This window comes from Eubalaena glacialis, chromosome 16 (genome assembly GCF_028564815.1).
Source record: "Eubalaena glacialis isolate mEubGla1 chromosome 16, mEubGla1.1.hap2.+ XY, whole genome shotgun sequence".
NCBI classification, from domain to species: Eukaryota; Metazoa; Chordata; class Mammalia; order Artiodactyla; family Balaenidae; genus Eubalaena; species Eubalaena glacialis.
The window spans coordinates 74,406,599-74,428,598 of NC_083731.1; positions in this window are offsets into that span (position 1 = coordinate 74,406,599).

Here is a 22,000-nt window from a genome sequence, read left to right on the forward strand (position 1 = left end):
AATAGATAACTAATAGAGCCCTGATGACAATCAGTCATTGGTTATGGGATGCCAGCGAGTGGATAACCTCCTGAGCATTGTGACTTCTGTTCTGCAGAAGGGGACAGCTACTGGAGCCAACACTCATAGAAGCTGGGATATGAGGGAAGTAACAGGGACCTGGGCAGGGAACCAACTGCATCCACTGTAGGTGTTGCTTATGAACTAAATATGATTTTGATAGTTCTGTGTGCACACACACACACACGATTATGGAAATATACTCTTTTGTGGGTCCCACCTCTTTAGGTGGTTAACCAGGAGGCACGCAATTAGAGTGGCACTGATGAAGAGCAGCGCAGAGATGCAGCAGACGGAGGCAGTGAGGTAGCGCAGAGCACTTCATGCATCACTAACCGGGTCCTGAAAGGTGCTTGCAAATATGTAACTTCATGCGTGACTAAGTGGGTCCTGAAAGGTACTTGCAAATGTATAACTTCATGTGTCACTAACCGGGTCCTGAAAGGTGCTTGCAAATATGTAACTTCATGCATGACTAAGCGGGTCCTGAAAGGTACTTGCAAATGTATAACTTCATGCGTCACTAACCGGGTCCTGAAAGGTGCTTGCAAATGTATAACTTCATGCGTCACTAACCGGGTCCTGAAAGGTGCTTGCAAATGTATAACTTCATGCGTCACTAACCGGGTCCTGAAAGGTGCTTGCAAATGTATAACTTCATGCGTCACTAACCGGGTCCTGAAAGGTGCTTGCAAATGTATAACTTCATGTGTCACTAACCGGGTCCTGAAAGGTGCTTGCAAATGTATAACTTCATGTGTCACTAACCAGGTCCTGAAAGGTGCTTGCAAATATATAACTTCATGTGTCACTAACCGGGTCCTGAAAGGTGCTTGCAAATATATAAAGTGCACACAGAGATGATCAGTAATAACGAATTATAGTGTTTTCTGTTCATTACTAGTCAAGTCTTGCTTCCCAGTGAGATACTTCATAACTCATCCCTAAGTGTGTGTGGAGGAAGGGAGGGGCACAGGGAGAGGTGGAGGAGGGGAGAGACTCCACAGCACATTGTGGCTGACCACGCCTCAGTTGTCACTTGAGCTTCTGATTGCTTTCTCCATTGGACAGGCTGAGAAAGTCACCCAGTAGAGGGCAAGCTGCCCTCTAAGTACCTGCCCCTCCCCCAGCACACTCTTTATCCCAATCCCCAGGGGTAGAGACAGGAGGCCCTGGTATCTCATGAGTCAGATGCTAAGTTAAAACACCCCAGAGTCTCAATTTCTGGAGAGCCAGAGGAAGAGGCAATGGCCAGACTCTATTAATGGTAACTGAAAATTTTTTTTAAAAAAGCAGCATGTGTGTGTGTGTGTGTGTGTGTGTGTGTGACAAGGCTGCTCCACAATGCCCAAACTTTGGCTTCAACAAGTTGATGGTAACCATAATGAAGCAGGGGCAGGGGCAGGAAAGAAGAACCTGAGTAGGAGCTTAGGCTCTGGCAGAATCAGACCTAGTTGGGCAGACAAAGCCTCTCCATCAACCTGCCTGCTCTGATGTGCACACTTAGTGACATCATTTGAGTTTCTCCAACAGTCTTCCGTGTGTGTGTGCGTGCGTGCACATGCATGCTTAGAAAATAGGACCTGGTCACCAGGGGCTCAGATGCCAATAACTCCTTACAAAAATGTGTCCATACTGGGCGAAGTGAACACTCAAGGCCAGAACAGAGTGTCTGTGGCTTGTGCCTGCTGGGAGTTCAGTGGTCTCTACAGAGCTGCTTCCTATTCACCATCATCATCCTCCTCATCGTGGACTTAAAGATTACTTGTTGGCTGGCTTGCCATGATAACAACAATGATGATGGTGATGGTGATGACGATGACAGTGATGAGCCCATGGACCGGTTTTAGTGCTGCCTCCTGTAGAGTTGAGGAATACACAATGGCAGGAATTGTATTCAGTAGCACTGGGTTTCAGGCAATTGACTAATGACTGCTTGTTACTAGCATATATGCAGTTCTTATGATGACTATGAGGTCATTGTTGTCAATGATGGTGATGATAATGAATAACAGGTAGATCTGGGAAAACATCACCTTGCCTCCAGTAGCTAACAGATAGTGATAGATAGTGGTAATGGGTAATTTTCCCTAGGCTTGAATAGGAATTACAGGTATGTGCATGGGAAAAAGGAGGCTCTAGATCAAAAGAGATGAAATAAGCATGGCCCGTTTTCAAGGTATTGTGAAAAGTACCAGTGCAGAGGGGGAGAATCTTGGACTTTATCTGCTGGGGGAAGGGATGCCATCATCAGCCAGGTTTCTTAACCTCATCACTGGTAGCCTTTTGGACTGGATCATTCTGCGTTGTGAAGGGCGGTCCTGTGCATCCCTGGCCTTTAACCACTTGATGCCAGCAGTTACAATAAAAAGGTCTCCAAACACTGACGAATGTTTCCTGGGGGAGGTCAAAATCACCTCTAGTTGAGAACCCTAAGGGGAAAGGGAGACACTGCAAAGCACTTGGCAGGGAAGATCCCCACGCAGAAGAAAAGTCAAGCTGAAGGTGGCTTGTGCAGGAAGAAAGAGATGGTTCCTCTCTGAAGAAAAGAGCCATCAGTAGCAGCAGGCCCAAAAGCAGGACTTCAGGAGCAAAAACCAGAGGTTCAAGATTTCAGAGCAGCCTCGGCACCCGCCGTCCCCACAGCTGGGTGCAGCAGGGCAGCGGGGCCCCGCTCACCACGTGGGCTAGATCAGCACCAGACCCTTCCCCCCAGACAGGGAGATGCCTTTGCCCTCTTGGGACCCATTTGTTTTGGACAGCACCTTCTTCAAGGTGTCCGAAGGAAAGCCTGGATTCTTCTTTAGCAGCTCTCTGAGATTTTTTTTTTCCGGCTGGCAAGTTACCTCTGAGAGCAGAGCAAGGGGGCAAGTCCTAGTAGCAGAGTCGCCCTCCAAGCTGGGAATGGAATCCTGAAGTGTAACCCCTGCCTCTGGACCCCGCTGGGTCCCTGTAAGAAGCCTCTGAGTTCTAGGAAATGCACAATGTGATCACGGGCTATGCATTTAAAAGACTGCACTCTGGTTTCCAAAGAAACAGGATATCACGGTGAAAGACCGTCCTCATTATCCCTGGTTAATGTCCGTGCGCGTCTAAGGACAGGGGCCCATGGTGCTGCGCTAGAGAGTGACTCACAGGGCTCAGCCTTCTTTTCTGGGGCAGCTTCACTTGTTGGGGTTCTGAAGCAGACAGGTGGGCATCCAGCTCAGACTCTTAGAAGCAGAACAAATGACTCATCCGAATGAATCTACCGCTGTACGTCGGAGGTGATTAGGGGGTCCGGAGTTGAGAGCCAGTTTGGCTTTTCCCAGGCTATGTTTTCTCGAGGGACTGAAATCCACTCCCGGCAAATGGTCAGCCCAGCTGGGGTTTTTGGAGCAAGAGCTGGGCAGAGCCGTGGGCAGGGTGGGCTATATCTGGGGGTGTCAGAGCAGGATCCCCGGCCAAGGTGAACTCCTCAGTCACTAAGGGGACTCTGAAGCATCTGATTCAAAGGGAGAAATAATCCCCTAATGAGTACAGCCTGACAGAAGAGAGGGTAACTGAGGACAGAATTGACTCACTGAAGCCCCCATGTGAAATAGCGGAGGGTTTGTAGGGCTCTGGTAGCCTCACCCATGGGCTCAGCGCACCTCCTAGGGCCCCAAGCCAATAGAGACACCCCAGGGAATCCCTGAGACCCCACCGCCTCAGGGTCCTCCCATGAAAAATCATATAAGAAAGTGCTTCACAGGCCTTAAAGTGTTATGTGAATGCTGGCTAGTGTTGGTCCAATTCCACATGCTTTACAAATGGCACTTTTATAATAAAGCATCCGCACTTCTGTGGGAGAAGTTACAGGGTGACTTTAACTCCTGATGAGAAAATAAGACAAGAGAGCCCGACCCTAAGGCATTCAAACAGTTGGCAAACAGGCCTGGGCTCCCTGCCAAAGCAGGCAGTCACTTTCCCGGGATGCCAGGCCTTGAGGTGGTGGGAGGGGCAGCAGCCCAGAGCCATGCCCACCCTCCCCTAAACGTGCAAAAGTTCCCTGTGGGCTCCTGAGCAAATAACCAACTGCCCTTCAATGCTGGGACCAACTGTGGGGAGGGAAGTTACACCCGGTCCACACACCAGCAAAGGCAAATGAGCTGGAACTCCACTTCTTTCTGCCCTTCCTCTTGGATCTGATCAATTCAGAAAGGCCTTGGTAACATTCTAGAACCACCCCGTCTGGGGTAGATTGTCTGCAAGGATGGCTACAACAACCGTCCCATTCCCCAGGGTAAGCGTTCCTCCCCTCCCATCAACAGCATGAATCTGGGGTGGCTCTGTGATTTACTCTGACCAAACGGAAGTGACGTCACACACCTTCCAAGCCTTAAGAGCCTTGTGGCTCCTGCTCTTACTCCTTTGAGCTGCCCTTGCCATCGTCTAAGGAAGCCACCTCTAGAGCCCTTAAGGAGAGGCCCTGAGACCTGGATTGACCGTGTCTTTTGTTTTCTGTATCTGATGCTTTGACATCCCGGGCTCACTGACCAGGAGGGACTGCCCCTCCCAGGGCTGGCCAGTTCCTAGACATAGGAAGCTGCATTCCCATGAGTGTGCCTTTCATACACAAACCAACCAATCCAGGGTCCACACCCCAATCACCTCCTTTATTGGGGTCTCACACTCTGGGCCACTTTCCACCTGCCTTCAACACCCCAGACAACTAGGGACAGTCCCTAAGCCCCAGAGCCTGATGAAATGATTCAAACTCACCAATCCTAAACCTGCACACCCTGCCTCACCTGTTCCTTCCCACGGAAACCACAGGAAAGGCTCTTGTCCTTCACTCCCTCTGCCTCCTGCCTGACTCTAGTGCTTCCCCATGTGGTCCTGTGGGGCAGGCGTTGTATGCCTCCTTCTCTTGGGATTTGTGAGCAAAACAAACTCTCTTTTCAATGGCAATCAACTCCTGATCTGGAGATGCAGAGGTACTGGCCTCGCTGTACCTGAATATCAATAAAACCTATATTTTCAAACACTACTGCACAGAAAGGTCCAGATGGCCCAGCAAACCAGCTGTGCCCATCCCTGGGCTGAACCTCCCGCCCTGCTCCAGTTGAACACAACAGCATGAGTGAGCCCAGGCAAGACCCGCAGAAGAATCTCCGAGGCAGCAGAATCACGAGGAATAACAAATCATTGTTTTGAGTCACTAAGTCTTGGGGTCACTTGTTAACTAATAATCGCTAACTAAACCGCACACCACCTTATCACCTTGGTGTTTCAGTGTTTCTGGTCTGAAATCATTGATTTGGATCCTTGACTGAGATTTCTCCCCATGGCAAAGCCTGGTAAGTAGTTTTATAAGTAAAATTCAAATTTTCTTATTGACCTGTGCTTTATTGAAAAGATGTTTACTTAGCCCCTCCCAAAGGAGACAGATTATGCTTTCCAGATCTACCCCTCCAGGAAAGGGCAAGTGGCTCGCCTCTGCCTAACAGGATCCTCAACTATCCCACGTGCAACTGAAGCACACTAACCCCACCCCCAGAAGGAGATCCAAGGTGCTCACTAGGGTGTGGGCACATAGTGAGCGCCCCTCTTACCCGCTCGTCCTAGCATTCCCGCTCCGCGCTCCGTTTCTGAGAGAAACTCTGCACCTCCGTGAACATGTGTGATGTACCATCCTTCACTGAGTTGTCGTCTCCGTGCACGCTCAGACCTCTGCTCACCCAGAGCGCTGGCTCCTCAGGATAAGGACCAAAGTACCCAGCAAAATGTCCTTCGTACTGGTGTGTTGCCAGCGCTGCTCCAGGTCTTTGCTCAAAACCCAACAACCGCCACTGTTAGCAGGAGTGTCCTTGCTCAAAACCTGCCAAACCGCCACCGTTAGCAGGAGCGAATGTTAAGTCTTTAAATTAAAGGGTCCAGAGATTAAGAAACGAAGCTACACGCAAAAAAATTAAAAACCGGATGGAACCAGCTGGGACCAAGATGGCGACGAATCTGACCTCGAACAGACCCTGCGTCTCATTATACGCTGATTTGACTACATTAGCATATTAAATGACACGCCTACCGGCAGCCAGGACCAAACATTAAGGAACAGAAAGGATAACAAGGGGGTGGCACCTCACTCCCTTGAAAAGGCCCTGCCCCTTCCCTAGTAGACTAATGCATATGCCTCCCCGTCATTAGCCTCACACCTCCTCCCTTTGCCGTTACTCTTTAAAATTAAATCACTCTTGCCAGGTGGGTGGGAAGTTGATCTGCGAACTTAGTTCCCAATTCTCCATTCTTTGGCCGCTCAATAAAGCTTGTGCTGTGTTGCAGCTTCGGGCGCTCAATAAAGCTTGTGCTGTGTTGCAGCTTCGGTTTCGTGTTTGTTCTTCACCTACTTGAACCTAACAGAAAAAGAACCCTGCCCCGCGGAGGCAGAGATCCTGGGCCAGGCTAGGGTCCAGGCAGAGGCCATAGGACTTAATTGGGTAACAGATGTTTTGTGATATTTTTGCGTAATCAGTTTCCGTAGGCTCCTGATTTTTCCTTGCAAGGCACCAGTTTGCTGCTCTGAAGTCTGAGCCTACACTGACCTGATAGTGGGCGACCCTATTAAACAGAAGTCACGTCACACCACTCCTCTGCCAGGATGCCACTGCTCCGCATCTCACTCCCACTCAGAGCGGCCCAGGCCCTCGGCCTTCGGTGGTGCCCCGGCCCCGCTCCGTCTCACACTCCTTCTTCCCAGGCCTCCTTGCCTCTCCCTGAACATAACAAGTGCACTGCTGCCTGGGCGTTTGCACTTACCATTTCCTCCACTTGGGACCCGCTCACTTCGGGGATCCACATGGTTGGCACCCTTGAGTGTTTGCTCAGGGTCACCTGCCAGTGTGCTCCCCCCATCCCCACTTCACCCTGCACCCACTGCCTCATTTCCATCATCTTTCTCCATCACCATCTGACAGACCATAGATTTACTTGTCTGTTGATTGCCACCCTCTCCCCATCATTACATACAGGCCCAAAGGGCAGCAATTCAATTGCTTGTACTCCCAGAGCCTGGACCAGTGCACGTAGCAGGTATTCAATGAATACTTAAAAGTGACTGAATAACTGAGGGGAGGCAAAGCTCCTGAGCCCTGAGTTTTCATGCTTTTTCTCTGTGCAGCTGCCTGTTACTGCCCTGCAAGCAGCCTTCTCTGCTTCATGTGGAGGCAGCAGGCTCAGGTGTCACCCATGCCTTTAAAGGTCAGCACAACCTATGCATCCACGACAGAGCTCCCAGCCCACAGTGCCTTCACAGGAAATGGATCTCCAGCTCCAGACTGTGAGGAGATTGGAAAGAGGGTTTCCACAGTGCATCACTTGGCCATACTTTTAAAGAATCTCCCATTAAACATCTTTGTTCTTTCTCCAAAGTTCCTTTCTAGGCAGCCCCCAGTTATTTATTCAGGTCCCTTCCAGGGAGCCTGGTCTGTCCCCTCTCCCAGGCTGGGTAGGTGCCCCAGGTCGTGGGCTTCCCACCAGAGTGGCGTGGACCACGCTGTCTGCACATCTGCCTGCCGCGCTGGCTTATAAGCCCCTGGAAGACAGTGACAGTATCCCCAGTGCTCAGTGCAGTCCTGGCACACAGTTCACATTTAATAAATGCTCGGTGAATGGATGAATGGATACCTGAGCAAATGAAGCAGATGAAATACTTCGGAATCTGTAAAGCAGACTGATTATGAGAAGGATGTTCAGAGTTATGAAATCCACCCTCCTGAGCCCAGGGTTCTGTCTGACATTCACAACTAACAGGTGTCCATTAAACCAAGCTTCCCAAGGAAAGAAATTTCACAACTTTCCCCCTTCCTCTCTCTGGCCACAAAGGCTGTTGATTCAGACACCAAATTAAGAAATAGAAGAGTAGACAGAGTGCATTGCCAGGGCTTGGTCTGTGCTGTTGTTGTCCTGAAGCTAATGTTTCCATGGGATACAGCTGAGGTCATCTCCTCCCTCTGATCTTGGACTCCTCTCTTCCCCCAAAAGGCAGGGCCAGGGACCTCAATCTATTGCAAAACAATTCTAATGAGATACATAAAATCCTAAACAAATAACCAAGGAGCTAAGGAAAGCAGTTTGCTTTTTACCTGTAGCATTTTGAAATTTACCAATGAGTTGTTGTTTTTTTTTTAAATCGTACTGGCACCAAAGAAATGGGAGGGCTGCCCCCTAAAGGGGTAATTCAGCAGAATGAATCTCTTGGAATGACTGTAATTATATTGTCTGCCAGCTCTCTCTTTGCCAGTGACAACGTGTACTTATCGAGCTGTTCCCCGGTGAGCAGGTTCTGCGTTCCTCTTTCTCTGGATTTGCAGCTGCATTGCAGGGGCAGCTTCAGATAACCCAAATCCAGGCCAGGCGCTGATGTGGAAGTGAGACTCTCTGGGCTACAGAGCCTGAAGCAGGACCACCCCAAGTCTGCAGCCATTATAGCACATGTCCCTCTGGGGGATGCTGAAGAACAGAAGCTTCCAGGGGATCAGGACATTTAGGAAACTCAGCCCTTCCCTATTTGTTGGCATTTTCTCTTGGAAAATGAATCCACAGGACAAACTTCTGAAGTCTCTGAAAAAAAAAATATTCCTACACGTGCTCTAAAGATGACAAATAAAATCATCGAAGCGTGTTGCCGTCAGGTGGGCCTGTGGTAATTAAGCGGCGTGGCTGGGATTTGGGGTGCATTTGCGAGGATGGAGACAGGAGGAGAATGCCAGAGGCTGTCAGCCTGCTGTACAGCTGCAAACGCGCTAAGAGAGATAGTCAGGCAAAGCTGACATCTGCCAGGGAACAATTAGCTGCCGTCAAGCCCTGAGCCTCTGCTCTGCACTCTGCAGGGTTTGAGATCTCTCCAGATGTCCTCATGTTTCAACATAGTCTCTTTTTTTTTTAATTGTATTTATTTATTTATATTTGGCTGCATTGGGTCTTCGTTGCTGCGCATGGGCTTTCTCTAGTTGTGGTGCGCGGGCTTCTCATTGCTGTGGCTTCTCTTGTTGTGGAGCACGGGCTCTAGGCACGCGGGCTCAGCAGTTGTGGCTCGTGGGCTCTAGAGCGCAGGCTCAGTAGTTGTGGCGCATGGGCTTAGTTGCTCCACGGCATGTGGGATCTTCCCGGACCAGGGCTCAAACCCATGTCCCCTGCATTGGCAGGCAGATTCTTAACCACTGTGCCACCAGGGAAGGCCAACACAGTCTACTTAACACACATCAGGAAGAAGGAAGCCAGGGGTACAAGCTGTAAAAAGTACCCACTTGATTGCCAAGTTCAGCTTAGCCCAGGGACAAGGACCACTTCCAAGGTGCTATGGGCCAACATGAGTAGGATCATGGAACGCACCGTATAACACCTCATTTCATCCCGTAAAACCCTATGAGGTGGGTCACATTAAGCCCCTTTAATGAACAAGGAAACTGACACTCAGCGAGGCTAAGGAACTTTATCCTGCGGTGGAGAAAGCCAAGCAGTAGAGGTCAGCCAGGTTATATGTGTCACAATGGAAACGCCAGTGCTCACCTGCTGTCTCGCCTCTTTTGAGGCTGCGTGCAGCATCCAAGGCCAATCCCACGGGGGAGAGGACCCTCAGACATGTCCATTCTGACACCTGAAGTTTTTGTGACAGCCCCTTGGTCCTATTCTCTCTCAGGTCATCTGCAACATTTAATGCCGCTGACATTTCCCGCCTTAAAAATCTTTCTCAACGTCTGGATAGTTGAGAAATGCACACTGTGGTAGGGTGGAAAGACATGAGGTCTGGGATTTGCTTTAAACCACTTCAGCCAACCAAAACAGGGCAAAAAAGAAAAGAGGAAATAGAAGAAGCAAATTTGGCCAAATCGTGACAGTTATTCATTTCAAGGAGAGGTTCGGGTGGGTGTATGGGGATTCCCCTTGCTATTTTCTGCACTTGTGTACACTCTGAGCAGTTGACCTTTTTCATTATAATTTTTAAAAAAAAATTTTTCTTTGCTGGACCTCCTGTTCACACATCCCTCCTGGCTCTGTTCCTTCTCTTTCTCTACCTCATCCCTTAAAAATAAGTGTTTTCCAAGGTCTTTGCTCACTTCTTCTGTGTCACAACTCAAAGTGCAGGGCCTGCCTGCTGCTTTACTTGAGCTCTCTGTGAAGATGCCCTGACTCTATAGCTTCAGTCATGGCTTCTCTCCAAACTCCACACCCACGTGTATTTTTAAAAATTTATACATATGCAAAAAAATAAATATATATATATATATATATACACATATACATATATATATGGAGAGAGAGAGAGAGATAAAGGGAGGAAGAGAGAGAGGGAGAGAGTAATATAACAAAACTCATGTACCCCCCACCCAGATTTAACCAGTGCTGTCATTTTGGCATATTTTCTTCATATTTTTAGAATCAACATGTTACAAATATAGTTGAAGACCCTAACACCCTTACATACCTCTCAAACACTCCCAGACCCAATTCCCTTTCCTTTCTCCTCAGAGGAAACCCCTGTTCTGAACTCAGTGTGTATCTCCGGACTATGTTTATACTTTGACTGTAGAAGTCTGTGTCTACAATATATGGAACTATTTTGTTTTTTAAATTTACAGGAAGCAATTTCACTATACGTGTCTGTCGGTAACTTTTTTCCCTCCATGTTGTGCTTTCCAGAGTTACCCATATTGATACAGGAAGATCTGGTTCATGCATCTTGAATGCTGAGGAGTATTTCGGTAGATGACACACAGCACAACTTTTCTATTTATTTCCCTACTGGTGGACATCTTGGCTGTTTCCCGTACAAACAGTGTGGCAGTGACTGTCCTTTGTAGGTCTCCTTGTGTACACATGGGCGAGTGTGCCACTTTTCCTCTGTGGGTCAACTACCAATGGCCCTTTAAAACGTTACTGTGCTTGTTTGCTTTTCTTATTGCCCCACTCAACACCAAGCATCGAGTACAGTCATCTTATCTCTATGCTATTAGCATATCATACCTAACTCATAATGGCTTAACCTAAAGGGAGGGAGGGCAGGAGAGAGGGAGGAAGAAAAGAAGGGAGGGAGGCAGGCCATAAAGCTTTCATCATCAGGTCAGGATCAAAGGACTAGGCAGCCAATGGCATTATTTTATGGAAATACAGGTATGAAGTTGGTAGTGACGAGTCCATGAGGCATTTTAATAGTGATTTATATGCCTGGGATCAAAGAACACATTCTCAGCATGCTTTATACTCAGTAGGAAAATAGAGTTGTTGTCTATATTTTGCACTAGTGCTTAAACAGACTTCTCATAAAGGCCAGTTAAAGACTACTTTGTGTAGTTTTTCAGATGAAGTGAAACTACATTGTCTTAAGCCAGCTAAGACTGGAGAGTTAAAACACAAGACTTTGTTAATTTTAAAAATAAAAGAGCCAGTTATCTTACCAGCAGAATGAATTTATTTGGGAATAGCCAAAGGAATTGCAATTTGAGAATGCAAGCTCTGGCAGACCATAGGCAAATCCAGAGAACAAGGAAGAGAGCTTGCTTTTATAGAGGAAGAGGCTGCTCCAAATGAAATGATTTCATTGGAGGTAATGGAGAGTTTAAGGTGGTGACAGCTTCTCATTGGCTGGGCTGTTGCTAGGCAAGGAGAAAATCTTCCTTCCTCTTGCTGGAGTAATAAAGTAGAGACATCTTCTTGCCCAGGATTGTAGAGTAAGCTGCCATGGGCGGTGTGTGCATGAGAGCTCCCCTTTCAGGGCTTCCTGACCCCCTTTTAAATGAGATTTCTCTTTTATTAATTTTCACAACTTTTGTGGTAATTCAGCAAACATGTACTTGACTTCTCCTCTGTGTCAGGCGCAGCTCAGGTGAGCTCTGAGAGGGCCTGTGCTAAGGCACTGGGATGGATAAGGGGATCAGTGTGAGTCATAAGTACTGATCAGGTGGCAGTTGGCGGTGGTGCTCAGGGGAGACTTGTCTGGGCTTCTTCAGGGTCCTGCCGGGCGATGAGGTCATTCACTAACCTCCTGTGGGTACAGGCTTATCTCCTGGGCAGTTGGGGCCTGGAGCATCAGACACATGAGAGGTTGGGCAGCTGGGGCAGGGGCAGGACTGGCCCAGGGAAAGATCCCGAACACTGTGCAGGAGGGGCAGCCAGGAACAAGCCAAACAGCTTAGAGGAAAGGGGACTGGAAGAGAAGGACAGCCCCTCCACCAGGCTGGACGTGGGACTGCACGCTGGGGCCGCCGTGCTCTGCCAGACAGGGGCGGGGGAAGCTGGTTTGGAGAGAGAAAGACAGAAGCAGACTCTGGTGGGTTGCAGGGCAGGAGGCAAGATCTCGACTCCCACCCCAGGCATCCCTGTCTTGGTTAAAGCCACGAAGCCCCCCTTACTCCATCTCTGCCCTCAGTGAGGCAGTGTCCCACCGATGTTCTCTTTGCCACGTCACTTGCTACCATCCGTTCTCCACACAGTGGCTGGAGTGATTTTTAAAAACACAAATCAAATCATGTCACGTCTTCCATTAGCCTTAGAATGAAAGCTCAGCTTCCTGCTCCCGCTCTGGCTGGCACGCCCCTCTGAGATCTGGCCCCTGCTCTTCCCATCACACTCCCTCCTACTAGATGGCACTTGCCTTTCCTGCGACCCTCAGGGCCTTCACACTCACCAGGCTGCATCTTTCCATTGACACCTTGGCAAGGACACCTCTCCCAGACACCTGGCTAAAATACCCCCCACCTCTCAGCCCATCACCTCTACCTCGTGGTCCTGCTGCAGTGTCTCCACAGCACTTCCCACCAGCAGAGATGATGTTATTTATTTGTCTATTGTTGTTGTCTTTCTCCGCTCCAGTAGAATCTCAGCTGCTGAAGGGCATGTACCTTGTCTGTTTGATTCTCCTGCTGTAGCCCCAGCACCTACAGTCAGGATAGATGCCCAGTAAATATTTGTTGTATGAGAAGGAGTGAGTGGGTGGGCTCCTGGTGGCCTTCAGATTCCCAGCCTCCGTTCTTCCTGAGGCTCAGCCATGTTCCTGCAACTCTCCTACAACCCAATGATAAATTCCCACTTGGTTTGAACTTGCTTGATTTGACTTCTGATCCTTTCAAGTCACAGTTCCACCCAGCTTCGAAGTAGAGTAGCTGGGCAGGGAGCTCTTAGGAGTGCTGATCCGGTTCAACGCTCAGACATTTGACCTGGGAGCTGAGAAGGGGCTGTAGATCTCCCAGGCTGTCAAGTATCCGCGGTGACCGTGAGCAGTAAGGCATGTGTCAAGGACAGGGGGGCAAGCCTGGGTTTCTCCTTCAATACCTGGAGCAGATTAGGCATTTAGATATCCAGCAGGTTTGCCTCTCGATTCATAAACTTGAGTCAGCCAAGTAATTGCTTTTCCAACTGCCAGTTCCACTGCACTGGAAATTACACGTCAGTCATTCCTGGATTCCAGGCAGCTCCCAAAGTCACACAGGAATCCAGGAGCCTTAAATGATCCAACAGCATGAGACCTCCCTCCCCAGCCTAGCAGGTTTACTCCTCAGTCTTCAGTGTCTGAGTTCAGAGCCGTTCCTGGGAGTTCACTTCCAGGCCACATGTGAGCAAGGGCACCCTGGACCCTGGCGCTGTCCCTCTCTATGGCATGCCATGCAGCCTCTGCCTCGGAGGTCTTGCCACCGGAAGCCCCCCTGACTAGACCCCCAGGCACAGCTGTCTTCCACTAGCCCAGGCCACGAAGGAAGCTCTGAGCAGTTCGCTGCCTTCCAAGGCATAAATGCACGTGGAGGGTGGTGGGCTGCTCTACTTTCGAGCCACCAGAATTTAAGGAGTTCAAATAGAGTCCCAGATGTAGAGAACAAACTTATGGTTACCAAGGGGGGAAGCAGGGTGGGATGAATTGGGAGACTGGGACTGACATATATACACTACTATGTTTTAAATAGATAACTAATGAGAACCTACTGTATAGCTCAGGGAACTCTACTCAGTGCTCTGTGGTGACCTAAGTGGGAAGGAAATCTAAAAAAGAGAGGATATATGTATACATATAGCTGATTCACTTTGCTGTATAGCAAGGAACTAACACAACATTATAAAGCAACTATACTCCAATAAAAATTAATTTAAAAATAAGTAAATCCAAAAAGTCCCAAAGAAAAAAAGATTTTAAGGGGTTCAAGCATTTTTCTTTCAAAAATGTATGCCCCCTTCCCTTCCCTGTCTCCTTCTCAGCCGGGAGGGGTGGGAGTGGGGTGTGGGTGGGCGCAGAGTCCAAAGCATTTTCTCAGGAACTCAACCTAACAAGCTTTCTTATTCACTTTTCCTCGCCATCATTCCCCCCACCCCATCCCCAGCCAGTGTGATTGCAGTGTGTGTGTGTGCGTGTGCGCGCGCGGTGCGCGTGTATATTCAAGTGTGTGTGTTGGGATAAAGGGTTCAGCCCGATCATGCATTCTTCCCACTCCTTCAGTTGTAGATCTGGGCTGTGCCTTTTTGAAATGTCTGGGTCCTCCATCACACCTCTCTCAGGGCAACACTGGCCTCTGAATGGGGGGGGGGGTCACAGGATGGAGATAAACAGGCCGGGGAGAGGTGGACGCTACATCAGTTAATCTTCACAGACCATCCAATCCCATGAGTTATCACCTGAAAAGGAGTTTCACAGTTAGAGCACCAGGAAACCCTCTGCACACGCCCTTGTCTTGAAGTCTCACTAGACAGATACACACGTTAAGTGTTCTGAGACGTCATCTCCATTAAAGAGTCCTTTTTATACACCAGTGTTTTCCAAACTCACTCAGCTTCAGGACCTTCTCTGGAGAAGCTTGGGAGGGTCTGGGCAGGCTTAGGCTGTCCCTCCCAAGACCGATCGGCCCAGGGGCCTGCAGAGACCTTAGGGGGGCAGGTTATTTTCCTATCGCTGCTGTAACAAAGTACCACAAACTCAGTGGCTTCAAACAACACACATTTATTGTCTTACAGTTCTGGAGGTCAGAGGTCCAAAATGGTCTTATGGGCTACAATCAAGGTGTCAGCAGGGGTGGGTCCTTCTGGAAGCTTGAGGGGAGAATTCATTGCCTTGCCTTTTCCAGCTTCTCAAGGCCGCCTGTATTCCTTGGTTTGTGGCCCCTTCCTCCATCTTCAAAGACATCAATCTCACTTCTATCCTCACATCTCCTTGTCTGACTCTGATCCTCCCACTTTCCTCTCATAATGACCCTGTGACTGCACTGGCCCACCCAGATAATCCGGGATACCCTCCCCATCTCAAGATCCTTCACTTAATCACATCTGCAAAGCCCCTTTTGCCAGGTAAGATAACATTCACAGGGTTTGAAGGTTAGAAAGTGCGTATTTTGGGGGGGTCATTGTTCTGTCTACCCTGGTGTGTGGTGTTGGACGGAGGCACTGTTTGAATCCTGGATGGGATTCAGGTGACAGAACGTCACCTTGTGGAGCTGGTTGGGCAATTTTCTTGGATGAGCCTCTGGGTCAGCAAATCCAGATGAGTCCCCGGGAACCCCACACTGCAGCCCACCCGTGCCAGCAGGGGTGGGAGGACAATCTTTTGTCAAACCCACTCCAGTTTTAGACTCTGAAATCTGACCTGTGACTCAGGCCTCCCTGCCCCTTGTTTAGGTCTTGCATCAGAGCCATTCGATGAGGACTTTCAAGAAACAGGACCCAAATGGGCTGATGAAGAGCCGGCTTTGTGCATCTGACACGGCCTCACCGTCCCCAGTCGTGACAACCTGGGGTGGCAACAGAAAGGGTGGCTTGTCAAGGTCAGGAGAAACAAAACAGCACCAGCTGTGCTGCATCCACACCGAAGTTTTGGAAGAGCATCAGCTGGCGGCCAGAGCCCCTGTCTCAGGGGTCAGTGCAGGCTAGCAGCCACCCCTCTGCTGGCCCCGTGGACAGAGATGTGAGGGAATCCTGAGAGACAAACAGCTCCAAAGCTACTTGCTAAAAAAAGAAGAAAAAAGGAAGGAAGGGAGGGAGGGAAGGAAGGAGGAAGGGGAGAAGGGGAAAAAGAAAGGGGAGGGGAGGGGAGGAAAAAACTCCAACCCAGTTAGGCTCCGGGCCCTCCTTCTGCAGAGACGAGAGCCCCTTCCTCCAAAGCCAGGAGCCCCTCAGTTTTCACTGCAGGTGAATTTCCTTCCAAAGGCAGAATCCAGCCCGTCTGCGTCCACTGGATGGATTTCCAGGTGAGCATCTGCTTTGGGGCATGCTTCTGGAAGAAGCATCCTTTGGGGTTCTGCGAATTCTGAGTTAATGAATAAACATCACTCCCGCTCCCGGTGGGGCAGGGTGGGAAGAGAAGGGATTCGTATTCCACTGGGGTTTGGAAAGCACACCTTCCTCAGCCTTGCCCCAGATGGACAAGTGTTCTGCCTTCCCTGCCTGTCACCCCTACCTGGGACTGTCACACGATCTTCTGGAGACAGGAGCCCCACCCCAGATGCTGTTTAAACTCTCCTCTGGGCCTGTGGAGGGTCTTTACCATCCTGGAGCGGGGTTGAGGCCAGAAGGGGCCAAGGTTGGCACGTGTTCCTCTTCCCAGGACCCCTATCTCTGCACTCTCGGGGCCACTATTCAGAGGAGGGGGTGGGGAGGGGCGGCAGAGTCTCCGGAGTGGGGGGAGGAGAAAAAAGGACCCCACCCCCAGCTGTCCCTGCTTCCCTGTCCTGCACCAGTTACGCCTCCCTCCAAACAGTACGGCCCCGCCCAACTGTTCAGCCCCTGTCCCCTCGTGCCCAGCAACCACTCCACTCTCCCCTCCACACGCACCACCTGGACCCAATGCCTTCTCCTCTCCCGCTGAGCAAATCCCTCGTACACTTGACCCTCCCTCAGTGCTCACCCTCTCTGAGGAGCGTTCCTGGAAGGCCCTATGCCATCACGATCCTGCCTCTGCACCCACTGGCAACTGTACTGTGGAAGGAGAGATTCTTCCTGGAAGGAGAGGTCCCTTCAGTATGCTTGGGAAACTCAGGTTTTCATGCTCAAGACTTCACAGAGACGTTGGTGTAATAAGAACTGGCAGGAGGTGGCCAGCCAGCCAGCCAGAAGCTTCCTGTGGAGCATCCCCTGGTACCCATCCCCCAGCCATCCCCCTGGTACCCATTCAGCCAGCCCACCCTGGCCTGCACCCCACTCAGGCCAACCCTCCTACCTTCCCGACTCTGGCTTCACAAATCCTACCCTCTCCTCGAGACCCTTCCAGGCCACTTTCCTCGGTTGCTCCTTTGTAAATATCTCTTGTGCTTAAAAGGAGTGCGCCAGGGCTCAGCTCCTACTTAGTGTCTAATCCGTTCCCCAAAACTCCACTGCCTGTGTTCAGGTGACCCAGCAAAGCAGCTTGAGAACAGGGTTCCTGTGTATGCTCCTTCCAAGGGCTCCTCTCTCCTGAGCACCTCAGCATGACTCCCAGGACATGACTGGTTAAAACCACATGGAAATAGGGTCAGCCTTCTGATACTTTCTCAATTTAATTGCTCTCTTATACCACCACCAACAGTATTGCTTATGAGCACTTCCAATAGAATTTGAAAGAAAGAAGGAAGTAATTCTAACAACAGATGTTAATAAAGGTAGAAATAACTTTTCTTTCCTTTTACTAATCTAGATGTTTTAACAATAGCAACACACATATATACATATACACATATAGAAATATATATTTGTGTATATACATACATGTATATCTACATATAATAAAGATACATAGATAAATGACAGATAGATAGATAGATCCCAAATGTCGCTTAAGTTAATTATAGAGAGATACAGAGAGACGTGTACCAGAACCTTCCTTTATAGCTCATACCCTTTGCATGTTCCCTCTACCACTTGCCACACAGCTCTGACCAACCAGGCTGGCCACTGGCTTTGCCCTGAAGGCCCCTTTGACCCTCCAGGCCTCTCCCTCCATGTTCTTCCATGAAATTACAGCCCACCCTTCAATGGCCAGGTCACACGTGACCCTCCTCCCCAATACAGAGAGACACGATGCGACTTTCCTCTTCTCTCTAAATCCCTCTCCTAAGGCACAGGATCTCATTCTGCCCATTAGAGAGGGGTGTGTGTGTGTGTGTGTGTGTGTGTGTGTGTGTGTGTGTGTGTGTGTGGTGGTCGTGAGTCTGGCGGGGAGGAGGGGGGAGGCAGGCTGGTGCGGGGGTGAACAGAGAGGAGAAGGAAGGCTGGAGTCATTTGCACTGAATGTCCTTAGAGTGGACAGGGGAGAAATGATAACTAAAGAGGCATGCACGTTAAAAATTACCTAGATGGACTTCCCTGGCGGTCCAGTGGTTAGGGCTCTGCGCTTCCACTGCAGGGGGCACGGGTTCAATCCCTGGCCAGGGAACAAAGATCCCACATGCCAAGTGGCTCAGCCAAAAAAAAAAAAAAAAAAAAAAAAAAATTACCTAGAAATGGGTGGAGCTTTAAATGGAGAATGAAGTCCCTATCCTGAGGTATCTAGTATTTTTACTACTTCACAGGAAACCCCACTAGATCCAAATTTAAGTGTATCTAAATCCAGAGGCTGGCAGCATACATCTCTTTTACTTTCCTAGAAGTAATACATTTCAAAATTTAGCTGTATTCTAAGCACATATGGAATTTAGCCTTAACTCTAACTATTAAGCAGGAAGGAGAAAACAGAAGTTGATGAAACATCCATATTCCTCCAGGCCCCAGCGGGATCCTCCCCATGCCCTGCTCCCTCCAATGCCCTATTGAGGGCTGGTGACCCAGAGACTGAATCCACATCGTGTCATGGCCACTCCACCTTGGTGATGGAAACACCACACCTCTGTGCTGGGTGTATATTTAGCTCCCAAGTTTGAGTCATCAGAAATAGCAGAGCAAGATTGTTCTATTTTAATGAAATGTTAGTGCATTTTTTTAGGAAACCATACCTGAGGTGATGTAATTCTACCCTGGAGAGAAGGGAAAAATGTCAAAAAAGACTGGGGAAAGTGATCACACTTCTAAATATAATGCAGATAAGTCGAGTGAGACAAGATTCCGCCTTCTAAACTAAACTGAACCAACACATTAAAAAGAAACCACCTTACTTTTTTCACAGCTCTTGTTGACTAGCATCCTTTGTGGTCATTTCCCTAATTCCCACTGGGAACCAGCATCATTCAAACAGTCAGTAAATATCTTCTAAGAGGCTGCATCCCATTGCAGGACAATCCTGGAACCTCCTGGAGAGCCTTCACCAAGTGGTCCCCTCCTGGGGGACGTCACATCAGTGTCATTCTAACGATAATTACCTTCCATGAGTGTCTACCGTCTGCCAAGCATCGTGCTAGGCGTTCACATCCACAGTTTCATTTAACCTTCACAAGCCAGTGAAGCAGGAGTTCTTTCCTTCTATGCTGATTTGGAAGCTCAGAAAGGCGGAGTGACTTTCTCAAGGGGTAGCACCAGGTTTTGAACTCAGGTCTGCCCAACTCTGAGGCCGGTCCTTTTAACCTCTCCTCCAGAGCACGGCCTCCTCTGTCAGGTCCTTCCTGACATGAGCACCTGATGGGGCATCTTGCTCTAGGACCACCGAGAAACAAGGGGACCGGGAGCTGGCCAGGCAAACGGCAGCTGGACAAAGGCCGCTCCTTTTAAAGCAAACTGCGAGGTCCATGAAGTCTCAGAAGCAGACCCGTAAGTAGGTGCTTCCTCCAGCTCAACCAGGAAGCATACAAAGATGGTTTTTACCTGCTGGGGGTAGCAAGGCTGTGGGTTGTTTCTTCCTCCTAGGATAAAGCCACCATCATACAACATCAGTGACAACAACGGCAGCTAACATTTCTCAGGATGTGCTTTCCCCAGTCGACCTCATTATATCCTCACCACAGCCCTGGGAGGTAGAAACTACTATTATCCCCATTTTGTACAGATGTGAAAGCTCAGGCCCCAGATCACACTTTGGTATTTAAATTGCAACAAGGCAGGAAGATCTGAAGGAGGCTGGAAGACAGATCCATTGCTGTTGAGGTTACCCCAGACCATCGGCCACCTGCTCTCGTGTGGGTGTCCCTATGGATGCCCCTTCCATCCTCATCCCGCGGGACAGTCGAGAGGGCAGTGCTGCTCATTGAATACATGAGGAAACAGAGATCTAGAGCAGGTAAGCCCTCCTCAGGATCAAGCGGCCCCCTGGGGCCGTGGACACTGCTGGGGACAGACTCCTGCCAGGGGGTTGCGGTGAAGGCTTATAAGCCCAAGGCAAATACATGAGTCTTGGAACTTGGAGCTTTGGAGCCATTGAAAACACTGTGAGCCCTTAAAGCCTTTTTTTTTTTTTTTTTTAATGTTCAAGCTTTAAAAAAAAGATCTAGGGCTTCCCTGGTGGCGCAGTGGTTAAGAATCCTCCTGCCAATGCAGGGGACCTGGGTTCGAGCCCTGGTCTGGGAAGATCCCACATGCCACAGAGCAACTAAGCCCGTGCGCCACAACTACTGAGCCCGTGTGCCACAACTACTGAAGCCCACGTGCCTAGAGCCCGTGCTCCGCAACAAGAGAAGCCACCGCAGTGAGAAGCCCACGCACCACAAGGAAGAGTAGCCCCCGCTCAACATGACTAGAGAAAGCCCACATGCAGCAACCAAGACCCAATGCAACATTTCTCCAAAGAAGATATACAGATTGCCAACAAATACATGAAAGAATGCTCAACATCATTAATGATTAGAGAAATGCAAATCAAAACTACAGTGAGATATCATCTCACACCAGTCAGAATGGCCATAATCAAAAAATCTACAAACGATAAATGCTGGAGAGGGTGTGGAGAAAAGGGAACCCTCTTGCACTGTTGGTGGGAATGTAAATTGATACAGCCACTATGGAGAACAGTATGGAGGTTCCTTAAAAAACTAAAAATAGAACTACCATATGACCCAGCAATCCCGCTACTGGGCATATACCCTGAGAAAACCATAATTCAAAAAGAGTCATGTACCAAAATGTTCATCGCAGCTCAGGACATGGAAGCAACCTAAGTGTCCATCAACAGATGAATGGATAAAGAAGATGTGGCACATATATACAATGGAATATTACTCAGCCATAAAAAGAAATGAAATTGAGTGATTTGTAGTGAGGTGGATGGACCTAGAGTCTGTCATACAGAGTGAAGTAAGTCAGAAAGAGAAAAACAAACGCCGTATGCTAACACATATATATGGAATCTCAAAAAAATAAAATGGTCATGAAGAACCTAGGGGCAAGATGGGAATAAAGACGCAGACCTACTAGAGGATGGACTTGAGGACACAGGGAGGGGGAAGGGTAAGCTGGGACGAAGTGAGAGAGTGGCATGGACATACATACACTACCAAATGTAAAATAGATAGCTAGTGGGAAGCAGCCGCATAGCACAGGGAGATCAGCTCAGTGCTTTGTGACCACCTAGAGGGGTGGGATAGGGAGGGTGGGAGGCAGGGAGATGTAAGAGGGACGAGACATGGGGATATATGTATATGTATCACTGATTCACTCTGTTATAAAGCAGAAACTAACACACCATTGTAAAGCAATTATACTCCAATAAAGATGTTAAAAAAAAAAAAGACCCAATGCAGCCAAAAATAAATAAATAAATCTATTTTTTTTAAAAAAATCTAAACTTGCAGGAATATTATATGACGCTAAGACACACGTGACAACAAAGGAATGTCACTGCTGAGTCATCCCACTGATGTACTCTGCACGGCTAAGTGCAAATTTGAGGAGGCTCAAACCCTGGGCTGCAAGTACAGATATAAGCACATCGTAGAGGCACCCAGTGCCAGGGCTAACTCCAGCCTCACACTCTGCCCCATCACCCACATTTACATTATGATGATGCCTATTTGAATTTCCAGATGCATCCAAAAACTGATCAAGAGAATTTGGGCTCTGGCTGCAGACTGGGAAGTTGTTTTGGTCAGAGAGACACCTGGTGGCTCTTGAGATAAAC